The sequence below is a fragment of the Puntigrus tetrazona genome, chromosome 9 (assembly GCF_018831695.1).
Source record: "Puntigrus tetrazona isolate hp1 chromosome 9, ASM1883169v1, whole genome shotgun sequence".
NCBI lineage: Eukaryota > Metazoa > Chordata > Actinopteri > Cypriniformes > Cyprinidae > Puntigrus > Puntigrus tetrazona.
This window is the reverse complement of record NC_056707.1, coordinates 3212316-3227624: the sequence shown is the minus strand read 5'-3', so window position 1 is coordinate 3227624 and position 15309 is coordinate 3212316. Positions and strand designations below refer to the sequence as shown.

The following is a 15309-nucleotide window of genomic DNA, read 5'->3' as shown; positions in this document are numbered from 1 at the left end:
TGCAGGTCTTTGTTTGAGCACACGTAAATCAATCGAATGTTTCTGTACCAGTCACAACAAACTAGTTAGTATTAGTAAGGCAAGTCATCATTTGTTGGTGGGTTTCCAGTGGTCCGTTTCAAAGCCGAATGGCACGCCAGTGATTTTAGCCGTTGTATTGTCAGACTGTGTGTGTGTTGGTTTGGTGAGCCGTTGGTGAGGAAGTGTCGGGTATCGCTGATGTCACGCTCTGGCTCCTCCCCTTGTACCTGTACGGCAGGAATTCAGCAGGTGGGAGCATGCTCCGCTAGAGCCATTCCTTCTCATGCTCGGCCGAGCTGACAAACAACAAGCCGAGCACTGGACCTTCACAAAGAAGTGAGGCCCTCAAAAACGGCGCTCTTCGCCCGCCAAAGCAGATCTTTGTTTGCGGCTTTTGCAAAGCGTTGTGTATTTGTTGTTGCTTGCTTGATGTCGACGTATGTAACCTAGCCGTTTCTTTCTCGTTTCAGAAAGCAGACATGGAGGAGATGGCGATATGGGAGCAGCACACGGTCACGTTATCGAAAAGTAAGTTGCGAATCGAGGGTTTAATTCGCTTTAGCCACACCTTTATCGAGCTCTGGACAGGTGTGTCTGGGAGCGTGACACGGGTGTAGAGTTTCCCTAACAATTGAAAGTCGAGACGGAAAAGTTTAGCGGCGATTGCGATACCAAGATTGTCATAAGAGTTGTTTCCATCTGTCACTGGGACACGCCCGAAATTTTGGAATGTCAAGTTTGGGGTCATGTGGTGCATTTCAGTATAGAAAGAAGTGGCCTTCATTCAGATGTTGTTGTTGTTGTTTGTTGTTGTTGTTATTTATTCTTTTTATGTCTTTCTTGTCTTTTTAAATTACTTGATTACCTTTTATTTGATCTTTCTTCCTTTTGCAACCATTCAGTTTATTTTCTTCTCACATACTTTGATTCATTTTTAGCTCCTGTTTTTTTTTTCTTTATTTGATTTCTTTTTTTTTTTTTTTTTTGTCTTTTTATACTGTTTCTTTGCCTCCCTCATTCTTCCATTTCTTTTTTAATTTTTTCATTTGTTTCCTTTAATTCTTTTTGTTCATTTCATTCCACTTATGGGTTTCTTTTTTTTTTTCTTTTATCTTTGTCCATTTAATTTCTGTAACACCATTTTTTTCATTTAGTTTTTGCTTGTTCTGTCCAATCTTTCTGGTTTGATCAGTCCATTCTTTCATACATTGTTCTCTCGTTCGCAGGATTCAAAGGTCGGCTTTGGTTTGCGGTCTCGGGTGGGCTTGACAAGCCAGTAAATGGGGACACAGCGGTGGTGGTCTCTGACGTTCTTCCCAGCGGCCCTGCCATGGGTCGTCTTCAGTGAGTACACGTCTTCCTCCTACACATCCTGCCTAATCCTGTCCGACCTGTCATGTTTGTGTACAAGACGGAAAAACCAACTCAAACATATTTGGCAGATTATTTTTGTGATAGAGACACTTTTATTATTGCCCACAGGACGCGGGATCAGATAGCTATGGTGAATGGTGTTTGATGGAGAAACGTCACCTCGCTTTACACCATTCAAAATCTGAGGAACTGCGGGAAGACCGCAAACATTGTAAGTGAAAGCATTGCCGGAAGCAATTATGGAAATTAAAAAAGCATCTCAGTAAAACATTCATGAATTAAATGCTTATAAAAATGCTAATTTGTATGCATTTTGTAGACTGTGAAGAGGCCACGGACAATTCAGGTTCCTGCAAGCAACAGACCTACTCGTTCTGCCTCACAATCCAACATACTGGATGACGATATCGCCACAAAAAGAAGGCTCAGCGCAACACCGACACCAACCGTAACCGCCGAGCTCGGCGCAACGCCTGACCGCATAGCGGTCATGACCTTCCCATCATGTCCGGCTTCAAGAGACTTCCCAATCAGGGCGTTCAAGACAAGCCCATCAGAACAACCCTGATCAAGAAAAAACCCACAGACGGTCAGAATCCAGGCGGCTTTGCATTCTTCGATTATTAGTGGCGAGATTTTAACGTGTTTTCTCTCTGTAGAATATGGCATGAAGTTGGGGAGCCAGATTTTCATCAAACACATGACTCCCACCGGTCTGGCTGCCAAAGAGGGCAGCCTTCAAGAAGGAGACCTTGTTTTAAAGGTGAAGAACTGGTTCTTTAGAAAGCTTTTCAATGCATGTGGATGTTGCGTAACCTTTTTGAACATTCTGGTTTAGATTAACGGCATGACGACAGAAAATCTGTCCTTGCTGGAGACCAAGCACCTGGTTGAGAAGTCTAGAGGTAAATTGACCATGTTGGTGTTGAGGGATGACAGAAAGTTCCTCGTCAGCATTCCCGAGGTGGAGGACAGTCCTCAAAACAGTGCCGACGAGAGGCGGCAAGACAGTAGTTCAGAGCTGGAGGGTGAGCTGAAATGTTTTTATCTGTGCCATATAGAGCTGACATGATGACGTATTTTTGTAATCCAACCCGGCTGGCATCACCCTGCTTCACTTAATAGGGTTATTTTCCAAATGAGAGGAGTAGATCCTGTTGCAAAATACAAAGAGGCCCACATCCAGGCGCTCGCGTAGTCAGCAAAGTATAAAGCCTTTATGCTTAGACAGAATTTTTGACATTTTGTTCTCTCTCTGGAACACCCATAAACTGTAAAAATCAACAGTTGTTTTAACTTAATGTTAATGACAACTGAAATATTTTATTTGACTCAACAAAACATTTTATTTTTGAATTATTGCAGAACGTAAGCTCTGTGACCAACATAATCCTTAAACATTTTCTTCCTAATAATTGCATGGTTTAACGTCACGTTTCGGCCTACAATAATACGTCATCCCTGCAGCGCTCTGATAAAGTGGGTTGAAATAAAAACCTTTTCAATTTTTGCCTGAAGAAATCTCTGACCTGGATTCTGACCTCCCATAAACCGAACATCCCGTCCAAGAGACCGTCGTTCTCGCAGGTGAACATCTCAACTTTGACTTAGTGCAAAGTTCGTTTAGCTAAAAGAGACTAACAGAGCTCATTAATCTGCAGAAACCGTGCCAACCCCGTGTCTAAACCAAGAGAATCGCCTCCTCTGCGCTCTACACTCACTAGACCACCCGCTCAATCGGTGCCCCCTCGTAGAGGTGAGTCTTAGTAACAAAACTCATTGGGACTTTATTAAACACACACCCATTAAATTCAATGTGGCACTCATAGATTATCATGACTGAGAAGTTGTGACCTTAATACTTTGTCCATTGGTGTATATGTAACAGTAATGAATAACGCTTTGGCTCTTGCACAGTTCCCTCAGAGTCTGAATCGGACCGCAGCAACTCTCCTCCAGCGTCAAGACATGGCACTCTTGATAACAGAGACCGATACAAGTAAATATGACTTCAATTTACTGGACAATTATTTTTTTTAATACTATGGGAAGGTCCTTCAACTTATTTTGGCCAGAAGTTTTATTACTTCTCGCCATGAAAATAACCAGAGAAGCTGGAATACTTTTTATTTTACAGGGTTTCTGTTTTTTTGGGGTTTTTATTTTTATTTTCCGTGTTTCTTTCCTCTTTTACCAGTCTTTTCACGTTGCTGTTAGTTTGGGGGAGATTTATTTATTTATTTGTTTTTTCCTGTTTCAGGGTTCTCTCCGGGATCTCTGCGTTGCCAAATCCTCGAGCCTCACCCGTCACCCAGAACTGGAACCCCTCCACTGCCTCGCAGCCTCGCAGAGGTCTGCCTCAAAAAGCTCAAAAGACACACCATCTCTTATTTTCCTATATTACATATAAACAGACTCTGAAGTTAACGACTGGTGATTCAGTCAATGATATGCACAAATGTTGTCAATGATATAGTTTTAATGGCCATTTGTTTTGTGTGACCAGCCGTTTCCGAGTCCGATTCAGACCGGAGCGCCTCTCCTCCCCCAAGGCGTGAGAGTCCCAAACCTGAAAACCACTCCAGATACAAGTATGAGTCCACAACATGAGCACCCAATCCAAATGAAATCTTAAGCACATTGTCAATATTGAGAAGTCATTGAATCGTCTAAAAGACTAGTTTATCTCCAGTACGATTGAAACCTGTTGACCTGCTTTATTCTTTAAACAATTATCAGATCGGATGATATCCATCAAGTTACGTTTAGCAATGTCCAATCTCGATTCTGGAGGGCCAACATCCTACAGAGTTTACCTCCAAACTTGCTCTAGTGAGTCTAAAGACCTCGTTTAGCTGGTTTAGGTGTGTTTAATTAGGCCTAGAGCTAAACCAAGTGTTGCCAAGTTCACGGTTTCTCAGCTTTTAGAAACCCCATTAACGTGATATTTAGCCCCTCCAATGCAAATTTTGCAGAGTATCCCCATCGAAAAATGTATTTTACCCTCCAAAATTTATATCAAGAAGCCTCCTTCGAAGGCTACTGAAATGCCTCAACCCGAAAATGTTTATACTAGTCCCTTTACGTCATTGACACACTGTTTTCCTCTTTGATAAAGTGAAGTGCTTTGACACAGTCTGTATTGTTAAAGGCGCTATATAAATAAAGGTGACAGAAAGGTGGTTTAAGTAGCAGTTGGGTGGTTTTTTTTGCAAAAACCTGGCAACCCTGAGCTAAACTCTGCAGATAGTGAACTTTCAGGAACAGGTTTGGACACTGTTGGGTTTTTAGTGATATGTCGACTACCGAATGGAAATGTCTTCATTGCCTCTCTATACCTCTTTTCCCAGGGTGCTTCCCGATCTTCCTCCTCAGGGGATAAAGTCTTCCTCTCTTAGCATGTCTCAGGATTTCCCTCGCCGCATGGCGTCTCCTTACAGGCCTCCACCCAGAGGTGATTTTCACTCCATAACGCCCTTTAGTTTCGAATCTTCGCCAAACGCATTCACGAGCACGTCTTTTCCATTACAGCTGCATCAGAGTCCGAATCGGACGATAGCACCGGACCTCGGCGCAGCCAGGAGTCGCGCAATAGATACAGGTACACATGAGGGAGGCCTGCGCGACGGGCTCTTTCAGAAGAGCCGAGCATCATCCACACACGATGAGAAAAACAGTTTGTTCTTTTGTTTTTTGGTTTTTAATTTGCTTTTTTTTTTGTTGCATCAAGTTGTTTGTATACACGCCTGTCACTGTGTTTCATTGTGATATCTGGAAATGTTGATATGTGTGATCTTTTAAAATAAAAGACACCCAAACAACCTGAGTTTTCTCTTGTAGTATGTTGGTTTTAATATTTATAAATATTTAAATAGCTTTTATAAGAGGATACAAACAATTATACAGCCACATTATCTAAATAATACCATACACATATAGTGTTAATACTCTACACATCCAGGGGTGCAATAAGTATCATATGGATCTACTTAATTTTGATTTTGACTTAAATTTGTGATATAATCACTTACGGATATGGATTGCCCATCAAAATCAATAAGAGAGTTCCCCAGACACCCTGAGGTGAATTCCTCCCTCTGTTCCTGATCCTCAATGATTTCACGTTAGTTCCCACTCCCTTCATGGACGAGCATAATTAAGTACCCTCTCTCATCCTCCCATCTGCCCTCTTTCTCTTGCAGGGCGACACCTGAGAGTCATGTCAGTCCCTGTAATGGACCCCCAAAATGGGCGAAACCCTCAACGCCTGTACAGAGAGGTATGAGCCAATAATAAACTGAATAGTCCAGGTTAAATATTAAATGCTGATTAAAATTAGTCTTCTTAAAATTTTCTTTTGAATGTCACTTTTAACTAAAAATGCTAATGTGTAAATAATAAATATTGATATAAAATATGTAAGAAATGGTGTACGTTATTTTCTAAATGATACAAAAAGTCTGTTAGTGTTTATACACATTTTACCCACTGTTTTTCCACAGTATATAAATGTTAAATGCTGAGGCCATAAAAAATTATCGCACCTCAATTTTGAATTTAAAAAAGTAATTTGTATATTATTATAGAATATTTTCTGAACATTACTGATTGTAAATTCTGTAATTGAAATTTCACATTAATATTTACGCAATAATTTTTCAATAATTTGTTACATTTAAATGCGTACATAAACATATTATGTTACTCAACCTTAAGTATGAAAAACTTATTATATTTAAATATCAGAGTAAATATTAAATATTCAATATATACATTTTTAAAATAAATTCTATTTAAATGCTCATACACATTTCACTTCAATATCTGCACATTAATTTTCCAGAAACGTATAAATTACATATTAGTAAATGCCTATAAATTGTATATTTTGATGACATGAAAATAATTTTTGCCTTGTTTTGATCCTCAATTTCAAGCATGAAAAATAATTTAAATAAGAAAATTAATGAAAATTAAATGCCTATGAAAATTCATTATTAATGTGTACATTATAAATTCGTAAATATTCACTTGTAAATGACAGTAATCTTTCATATGCATTGTGCAATATTTATAAACGCATTATTCATCACATAAATTTAAACCATTTTAAATATGTCGTTAGCTATTTATTTGAGTTTTAAAAATTTAAAATGCAAATGGAACTAATTTTTAAATTGCTAATAACCCATAATGCTCTGTAATTTTCATGTTTAATCAGCTCCCTCAGAATCTGAGTCCGATGCAAGTTACAACTCTCCTCCGAGAACACAGTCTCCAGCCAATAAAAACTCCAGAAGCAGACCAGGGTAGAGAATACCACTGCTCTTTTTTATTTTATATCATCATTATGCGCATAAAGGCGAGAAATATAGTTTTGTAATATTGTTTTGTCTCAGAGCTGAGATGCAAGCGCCGGTCATCAACATCCGACAGGACTCTTCTCTCAGAGCCGCTCCTGCCAGACCACCACCTGAAGGTCTGAATTGTTGCCTTCGTGTTCCTGAAAATTTCTTCATCCTTGCATCTTTGTAGTATATTGTCATTTTTGGTTCGTCCACCAGACTCCTCTGAATCAGAAAGAGCCCCATCACCTGTCAGGAGAATGGAGAGTCCCAGCCACAACAGCGATCTCAGGTCAGAAACACCTCCTCTGACTAATATTTATATTATATAATAGCTAATTATGTCACACTGAAAAGTCAGTTTCCATTAGGGTTAAGAACAGCAGGTGTCAATAAATGCTTTTGTTTGCTGCTAAACCATTCATGAAGACATTATACATGGCCATAGTGACTCACTGTGTGAATGTGAACATCGACTCTTTCTTTCAGTTTTCCGCGTGCTAACGGCACTCTTCGCTCTAACGTGTCTGTTCCCGACCACAGCATGTTGAGTTGTGAGTATCGTGCATTGCATTGCAAATGATGGAGTGGCTATTGGGTACTGAATTCTAACTGTTTTATCTCAGCAAAAACTGACGAGGAGCCACTTTATTCACTTCCTCCAGACGCAGTGCCAACACCAAACCTGGGGTGAGAAATGTAATGTTTATTTGTGTGGAGATCAAAGACAAGACATGAGACGTCGATATATAATAATCATTAATAGTTTGCATGAGGAAAAATCTTTTTTTTTTTAATGGCAGCACAAAACAATTGTAAATGAAAGTCACTACAATGATTAATAATTTTCTTAATTTATTATATTATGTACTTTTTTATATTTATAATATATGGGGTAAACATATTTTTGTTATTTAATTTCATACTTTTGTTTATTTCTAAAAGCATAAATTAAACACAGCAAAACAAATATTAGCATGATGTTAAAATACTTTATATTAATTTTTCGTTAATTAAATTAAAATCAAAGTCAATATAACAAATACCATGAAGGAAATACATTTGTAGCTCATTTAGAATATTGTTAATAATAATTAGTGCTGTCAAATGATTTATCTGTATTAATCTTTTAAAAATCGTTTAAAAGTTTTAAATGTTTTTGTTTACATAGTATATGTGTGTGTATTGTGTATATTTATGCATGTTTATTTTAAGAAAATGTTTGTTAAATATAATTTAAATGATATGAATATACATATATGCATGTGTGTGTGTATATATATGTATATATATATATATATATATATATATATATATATATATATATATTACACACACACACTTAATCATTGACAGCACTAATTATTTATATTATATAATTTATGTAATTAATAATATTCTAAAATAAAAAAATTCCATCATAGTATTAAACTTTAAATAGATTAACATTTTTACTTTATTATTTATTTTACTTTTTAAATGATGTACTTTCCTCTATATAAGGTACAGCTCAGATCAGAACCACGTCAGCTTTGTGAAGGAGGGCAATGTTGGGTTGAGGTTGGTGGGAGGAAATGACGTTGGCATCTTCGTTGGTGGTGTCCAGCCCAATAGTCCAGCTCAGAGACAAGGCATGCAAGAGGGTGATCAGATTCTGGAGGTACGACCAAACAATCACATACATGTCCTACATGATCAAACCTTTCAGCGGCGCCTTTCTTCAAGACTGTTATTTTGGTAGGTGAACGATGTGGACTTCAGTCACTTCACCAGAGAGGAAGCAGCTATGTATCTCATGAACATACGTGCTGGTGACCGTATCGATATCCGGACTCAGAATAAAATGGACAGTGAGTGCCTTTGTGTTTCCTTATTAGGATTAAAGAGTTACTACACCCCAAAATGAAATGAATCGCTTCATTAATCACTTACCCCCATGTATCTCCAAAACCATAAAAGCTTTGTTTGTCTTCAGAACGCAATTTAAGATATTTTGACGAAAACCAGGAGCCTTGTGACTGTCCCAATGACTGGAAAAAGTAACACTGTCAAAGTCCAGAAAAATGTGAAAGATATCATCAAAATAGTCCATCAGTTGTTCAATCTAAATGTTATGAAGTGACAAAAAAAACTTTTTACACAAAAAAAGTACTTTTGTACGATTCATAAAATTCAGATTGAACCACTGATGGCAGATGGACTTTTCTAACGATGTCTTTCATACTTTTCTGGACTTTGACAGTGTTCATGACTTAGGAGTCAACAGGACAGTCACAAGCCTCCTGGTTTACATCCAAAATATCTTAAATTGTGTTCTGAGGATGAACAAAGCTTTTACAGGTTTAGGGTGACATGGGGTTTATGAGAACATTTTCAACATAAAAACAAAATTGACCCTGTATATTTTTTTATAACGATAAATAAACAATGGGTTCCTCGTCTTATTGTGAACGTAAACCCATTCGGAAAGTAAAATGGGTTACGAATAACATGTCTGAAATAATCTTGACATCTTAGTATACAAGAAGATTTTGAAGTCCAGCCTTGGTGACTCTTTCTACATCCGCACACACTTTGACCACATGGCTGAGACCAGTACTGGTCTGAGCTTCACCAGAGGCGAGGTCTTCAGAGTAGTGGACACTATGCACCGCGGGAAGCTGGGAACCTGGCTAGCTGTGCGCATGGGCAATGACCTACACGAGCTGGACAAAGGCACCATTCCTAACCAGACCAGGTACGTTAGTAGTAGTTTTTATTCTTCCTTCCAAAGCTGTGGTAAGTTTGTATACTTGTAAAGAATGTTTCATTCTGATTCCTGCTTGTACTCCTGATGTCTAATTCTTTTTCTCTGTCTCAGGGCTGAAACTTTGGCCAATTTAGAGCAGGCACAGAGAATTAGTGCAGCTGAACGCCAGACGTCCGCCCCAGAGCTGAATTCTGGAAGATTACGGGGGTCTCAGAGGGGCCAAAAAGAACGTCAGAAGAACCCGCGATGACCTGCTGCAGTTGACCATTCAAGGCAAATTTCCAGCATATGAGAAAGTTGTTCTGAGAGAGGGTTAGTGAACTACGTTTTTTTTAAAGAAATATTGTTTCTGACAGTGTCTTTGGTTGTAACATATGTATGCTTTTTCATTTGCAGCCAATTTCAAACTGCCTATCGTCATTTTGGGTCCTCTGAATGACATTGCAAATGAGAAGCTGGCCGAGAGTTGCCAGATGAATTTGAAGTTGCAGGTATGAAAAATTGAGTTTATGTTTTGAAATTTCTTAACATTTCTACTGAAGGTTATTCACTTTCAAACATTTAAAGGTATAGTTCACCCAAAAATGTACATTCTGTCATTAATAATGACTCACCCTCATGTTTTTCCAAACCTGTAAGACCTTTTTATTCTTCTTTGAAACACAAAAAACTTTTGATGAAATCTGAGAGCTTTCTGAGCTGCTTAGCAATGCAACTGTCTGTCCATGAGGCATCAGTGGTTCAATACTTTTTGTCTACAAATAAAACAAAAAATAATGACTTTATTCAACAATTTCTTCACTTCCGTGTCAGTCTTGGGTGTGCATCCCAGAGTACCACTATGCTTATTTTCTTTGTGCACAGAAGTATTCTCGTAGCTTTATAAAATAAAGCTTTATAAAAGCTTTATTCATGTTCTTACTACATTTCTGGGCTTTGAATGTTTCGGTTGCATTGCTGTATATGAAGGGACAAAAATATCTTAATTTGTGTTTGGTTTTGGAATGACACAAGAATGTTAGATTTTTGGGTGAACTACCCCTCTAATACTCTGATTTTATTGCCTATAGAAATGGTTGCCAGAAGTGGAGGTGAAAGTTCATCCAGTGTCATCAAACTGGACACAGTGAGGCGAATAGCAGAGCAGGTAAGCTTTTTCAGTATCATACAGAATATTGCTGTAAAATAAACCAACATTACCTAAACCAAACGCTTATAACTTGCTCTCACCTGCAGGAAAAGCATCCCTTGCTGGACATTACACCCACTGCAGTAGAAAGATTAAATTATATCCAGTACCATCCCATGGTGCTCTTCTTAGATCCTCATAATCGAAAAGATGTGAAGTCAATGAGGCAAAAATACATGCCAGGCTCCAATAAGAGCTCTCGTCGACTATATGCTCAGGCCTTAAAGCTGAGGAAACACTACAGTCATCTATTTTCCGGTACACCTTTGAAGCCAGTCTTAAATTCAGTTCTGAATCCTGTTTGAATCTTATTTGAAGATACCTTCAGAAAGTTTTAATGTGCCCTGAATTACAATCTCTACTCTTTCGGTTTCCTTCACAGCACGCATTGATCTTCAGCCTAATACAAACATGTGGTATGATGTTTTGAAAGACAAGATTCGGCAGCAGCAATCTAAACCGGTCTGGGTTTCTGAAGTTGCGGTAAGAACTCTAAAGAGAATTATGGTACTTAATGGTGCACTCACATCATGTACAATTAATGTAATTATCAACTTCATAAACCTTACTTGTCTTTATTAAACTCAAAACATTGTGTAAGCTATAACTTGATCATTCTGGCATAGCCAACAACTCTAAATCAAATCTCTAAGATCTTAGATTATAATCATTTCAACAAGATGTGCATGGTTTATTTCCAGTTGGAGGGAGGTGGCGATGAGGACCTTGACGCGTTCAACCGAGAAAATAACTCTGACTACCTCAGTGGTGCCAGCGACTATGAGGACACCGACGGTGAGGCCATTACGGATGGTGAAGGCTACACAGACAACGAGGACCTAGAGGAGCCCTCTGTAGGCATTGCCAGAAACCGTGGCACTGCACTGGCCCGCTCCTCGGAGCCCGCCACTGGGCAGAATCATAGTCCTGAACCTCCCTATGACCCAGAGCCATACCTGGAGGAAGAGCCCGTGTACACCCTACCTCCCGGCGAAATACCTCCTATCCTCCATGTCCCAGAGCCCGATCTCACGCCTTGCCCTGGCAATCCCCAACAAGAAGACGATGTCCCCTCGCAGAGGAGTTTCTCAGATTCAGATTTTAGCACTGGTGACTTGGCTGCAGCACCTTCTGACGTTCCGCCCAATTTCAGGGCACCAGATCCCAAAGAAGTGCATTCAGGGACCCTCCACTCTCAGCCATAGAGGAGAAACTACAGCAGGTACCATATTTACCCATTACCTAACCTATCAAGCAATCAGACACAACACGATTTAGTCAATTAGGACATGTTTGTGGATCTACATCAGCGATATTCAACTTTGGTTTTAAAGGACCACTGTCCTGCAGAGTTGGCTCAACCTAATCAAAAACACATGACTGTAGTTTTTTTTTAGTAGTCTTAAAGTGTTCTTTTCCAGGTGTTTTTGAGCTAAACTCTGCAAGATGGTGGCTGAAGCTGCCCATCTCTGATCCTTAATAGGACAAAACTTACCATAACCAACTTTTAAAAGCGGAGGAGAGTTGAAAATGTTCTATACACCGAGATCCCAAATGTGATCCTAACCCTGATCCCAAAATCTGATTTATTGGTAGATCCACACAATTATTTGAGTATTACAGCATGATTTAGTCAAGCAGAGCATGTTCCTGGATCCCTATCCTAGTAGGATCAACATAGGACAGCTTACACTAACCATAACCTAAAACAGATGGATATGATAGTTAATAATTTTCTTTAATCCACTAATTGCAAAGTAACCATAACCGTGACCCTAAAGTCTGATTAGCTGATGAGTCCACCTTAATTAAAATTTGGGTAGCACAGCTGGTAAGTTGGACATTCTCCTAGATCAACGTCCCTAGTAGGACCTTACGCTGATTTTAACCTATCTTAAAAATAAGAAGGAACCGGTAAGTCAATAATATTGTTCATCCCAGTGATCCCAGAGTTTAACATAATCATTAGCCTAAAATCTCAACGTCAAGTGAAGTAGGACAGGTTCCTGGATCTACATCCGACAAAGGACTTGTCTTGGCTACTTGAGAGCACAACAGGACGTGCACAAGACTGTCCCATGTCTGAAAAATGTTCCTAGTAGTAGAATTTAATTAGTACAGTACAAGTAATTGCAATCTTACAAAACTATGTTGTAAGTGTGTCCCATCAGGTAATCAAATGTTGTGTGGCCTTCACGCCCATTTAAGCGTGTACAGAAAATAAATCACGCGCACGTGTGGGTATTGGGACAGCCCATTATTTTATTTTAATAAATGATGTAGAAATTGATCTTTCGCATGCTTTGTTTCAGGCCCGTATGGCAGAACCAGAAAGGAAACCCTCCCCTTCGTTTATAGTGTAAGTCTTTATGCATGGTCTGTCAAGTTTAGCTCAGAAGGATAAAATGCTAAAGGAATTAGCTTTTAATTTTTAAATGTATCCATAAATCTTTTCTCTTAGACTGGCACATCACGAAGCCATGCTAATGCGGAGAACACAGATCAGAGGAAGCGACAGTGACAGCGAGGAAGAAGACAGAGATGATTTTAGCGTAGATGATGATGAAACTGATGACATTGAATGGGGACCTGCAACAGAGCTGTAATACGCATGGATCGTACCGACATGGACCTCTTATGTCTCATTGTGGACATGTGCATTTACACAATCAAACTGGATATATTCTTTTGGTATTTCCAGTGTTTTTACGCAGTGTCCTTATGGACTTGTGGTAGATGACTGTAATCTTGGATCGATTTTTAAGATTTGTGACCAGAATTGCTTCCTTTTGTGGGTTTCATAGTTTAACGGATGTGCTAAAGATCTTCCTCAGGATTATATGGAAAATAAATATTGCCAGTTGTAATAAAGACAGTTTGGGTATGCTTTACCCTCTTCAATAACTTGATATATATATATATATATTATTTTAATTATTATTGATTTTGTATTTTGAAATAAATGGAACAAAAGATTTAAACTTACATTATTACTAATGTTAAAATTAATCTTACTGCAACGTCTTCTCAAGGTCAAAAAACACTTTCATTTTCTTAGAATATGCATCAATTTTTACCTTATTTTTTTCAATTACTCCCACATGATTTACTCAATGATTAATTTTTTTCCAAACCCCTCCTTTGCCCGACACTAATTTACGGTGATTGGCCAATTTCATTTAGTGTTTGTGATGCACAAAACAGGTAATTGCTATTTTGTCTGAAGACTTTATCTTTAATCTTAATCTGTTTTTTAAATCTGTGTAAACCATACGTTTGCGACCGTTTTTTACTGATTTTACGTGGTCAATGGACGCCATGCTCGTGCCCAAGCCATCAAACTGACATCATCAGAGAAGGCCCATCATTTAAGAAGACAGGAGCATTTTGGGATGCAGATTAAACATTCTGAAGGCAAACATATTTTATTTTTATTTTTTAAAGTTTGACTTTGCACGGATGAAGTGTTCACCACAAAAATAGCAATGTGAGCTAACAAAATAAATCCAAAAAGCAACGAGCATCGACATGAAACGGCTTAAGATCCGTTTTAAAAATGTCCTTTTTTTAGTGAACTGGAATGTTCTTCCCCTGCCCAAGAAAAAAAAATCCTGGAAATTGTCATATTTATATTATATTGAGTCACTACCTAGAGAGCAGACTGAGACACACTTATAGGAAATTCCCTAAATACAGACACATCACGTTAAAAATGTGAAAATTTAACATTGTTAGAACTGTCACCGTTCCAAATCACACCAATGTTGATTGTCTCATTGCATTTTATATATGTGTTTGTTTGTTTGTGTGTGTGTGTGTAGTAGTAGTATATGTCTACGCACACATATATACTACACAATTTTTTTAAGGTCACCATTCTAATCCAACCAATCTTGAAGATGTTATTTCGCTGTTGGTTTTCTTGTATGAATGCTATGCTCAGATTTGTCAAGACACCTATAACATTGCCTTAGCACAGATCGGCCTATTTCATTCTGGAAATTAAAAAAAGCAAAGTAAAGTTAAAGGACACTAAAAGAGTTTAAGACCTGTTTTTTGTCACCAAAGTGGGCGGTGTTTTAATGTTTAATTAAACGGCAGGTGCCAGGCATTATCAACACCGTGCGGGGAAGTCGGCCGAAGCTTCATTTTTCCTCGTAAAATGATGTAACTTACTGCATGAGCGTAGTTTCCAGAGCCTCCGCGAGCACGCACGATGTTGTCGAGCCCTCGTGTTTTCTCATGGCAGCGCAGTTTCACTTGTCAAAGGCACGGCGAGAGAGAGAGAAAAAAAGCGGATGCGCCTCAGACTGCTCCGATGAGCGTCAGTAGATTCAGTCAATGTGCGATCATATTAGAGGTGTGAGACTCAAGCTCGAGCTCGGACCGCGCAAACCTCGCAGCAGCGCTTTCAAATGGGGAGCCGGGGGGTGGGCAGGGGGGCTGTGCCGTAAACTACAAGAAATACGCGTCGGACCGAGACACCTAACGCTTAAAATGTTCTCTAAAAGGACGAGGGAACTGATAAAGACGCACTCGATGTCAAAGAAGAGCCGAACAGGAAACAGCGCATCGCCTCTCAACTCTCCATCAGTAAGTCAGCATCTCTCGACTTTTCCTCCTGCCAATCA

At 38.9% G+C, this 15309-nt stretch overlaps 1 protein-coding gene and 1 pseudogene across 1 annotated transcript in view; both read left to right on the top strand.

The window, feature by feature from the left end:
- The window catches only part of LOC122351418 (dnaJ homolog subfamily C member 15-like), a 217026-nt gene that overhangs the window by 135976 nt on the left and 65741 nt on the right, over window positions 1-15309 (top strand). The gene's annotated exons all lie outside the window — the stretch shown is intronic.
- On the top strand, window positions 751-13663 carry LOC122351397 (annotated as a pseudogene).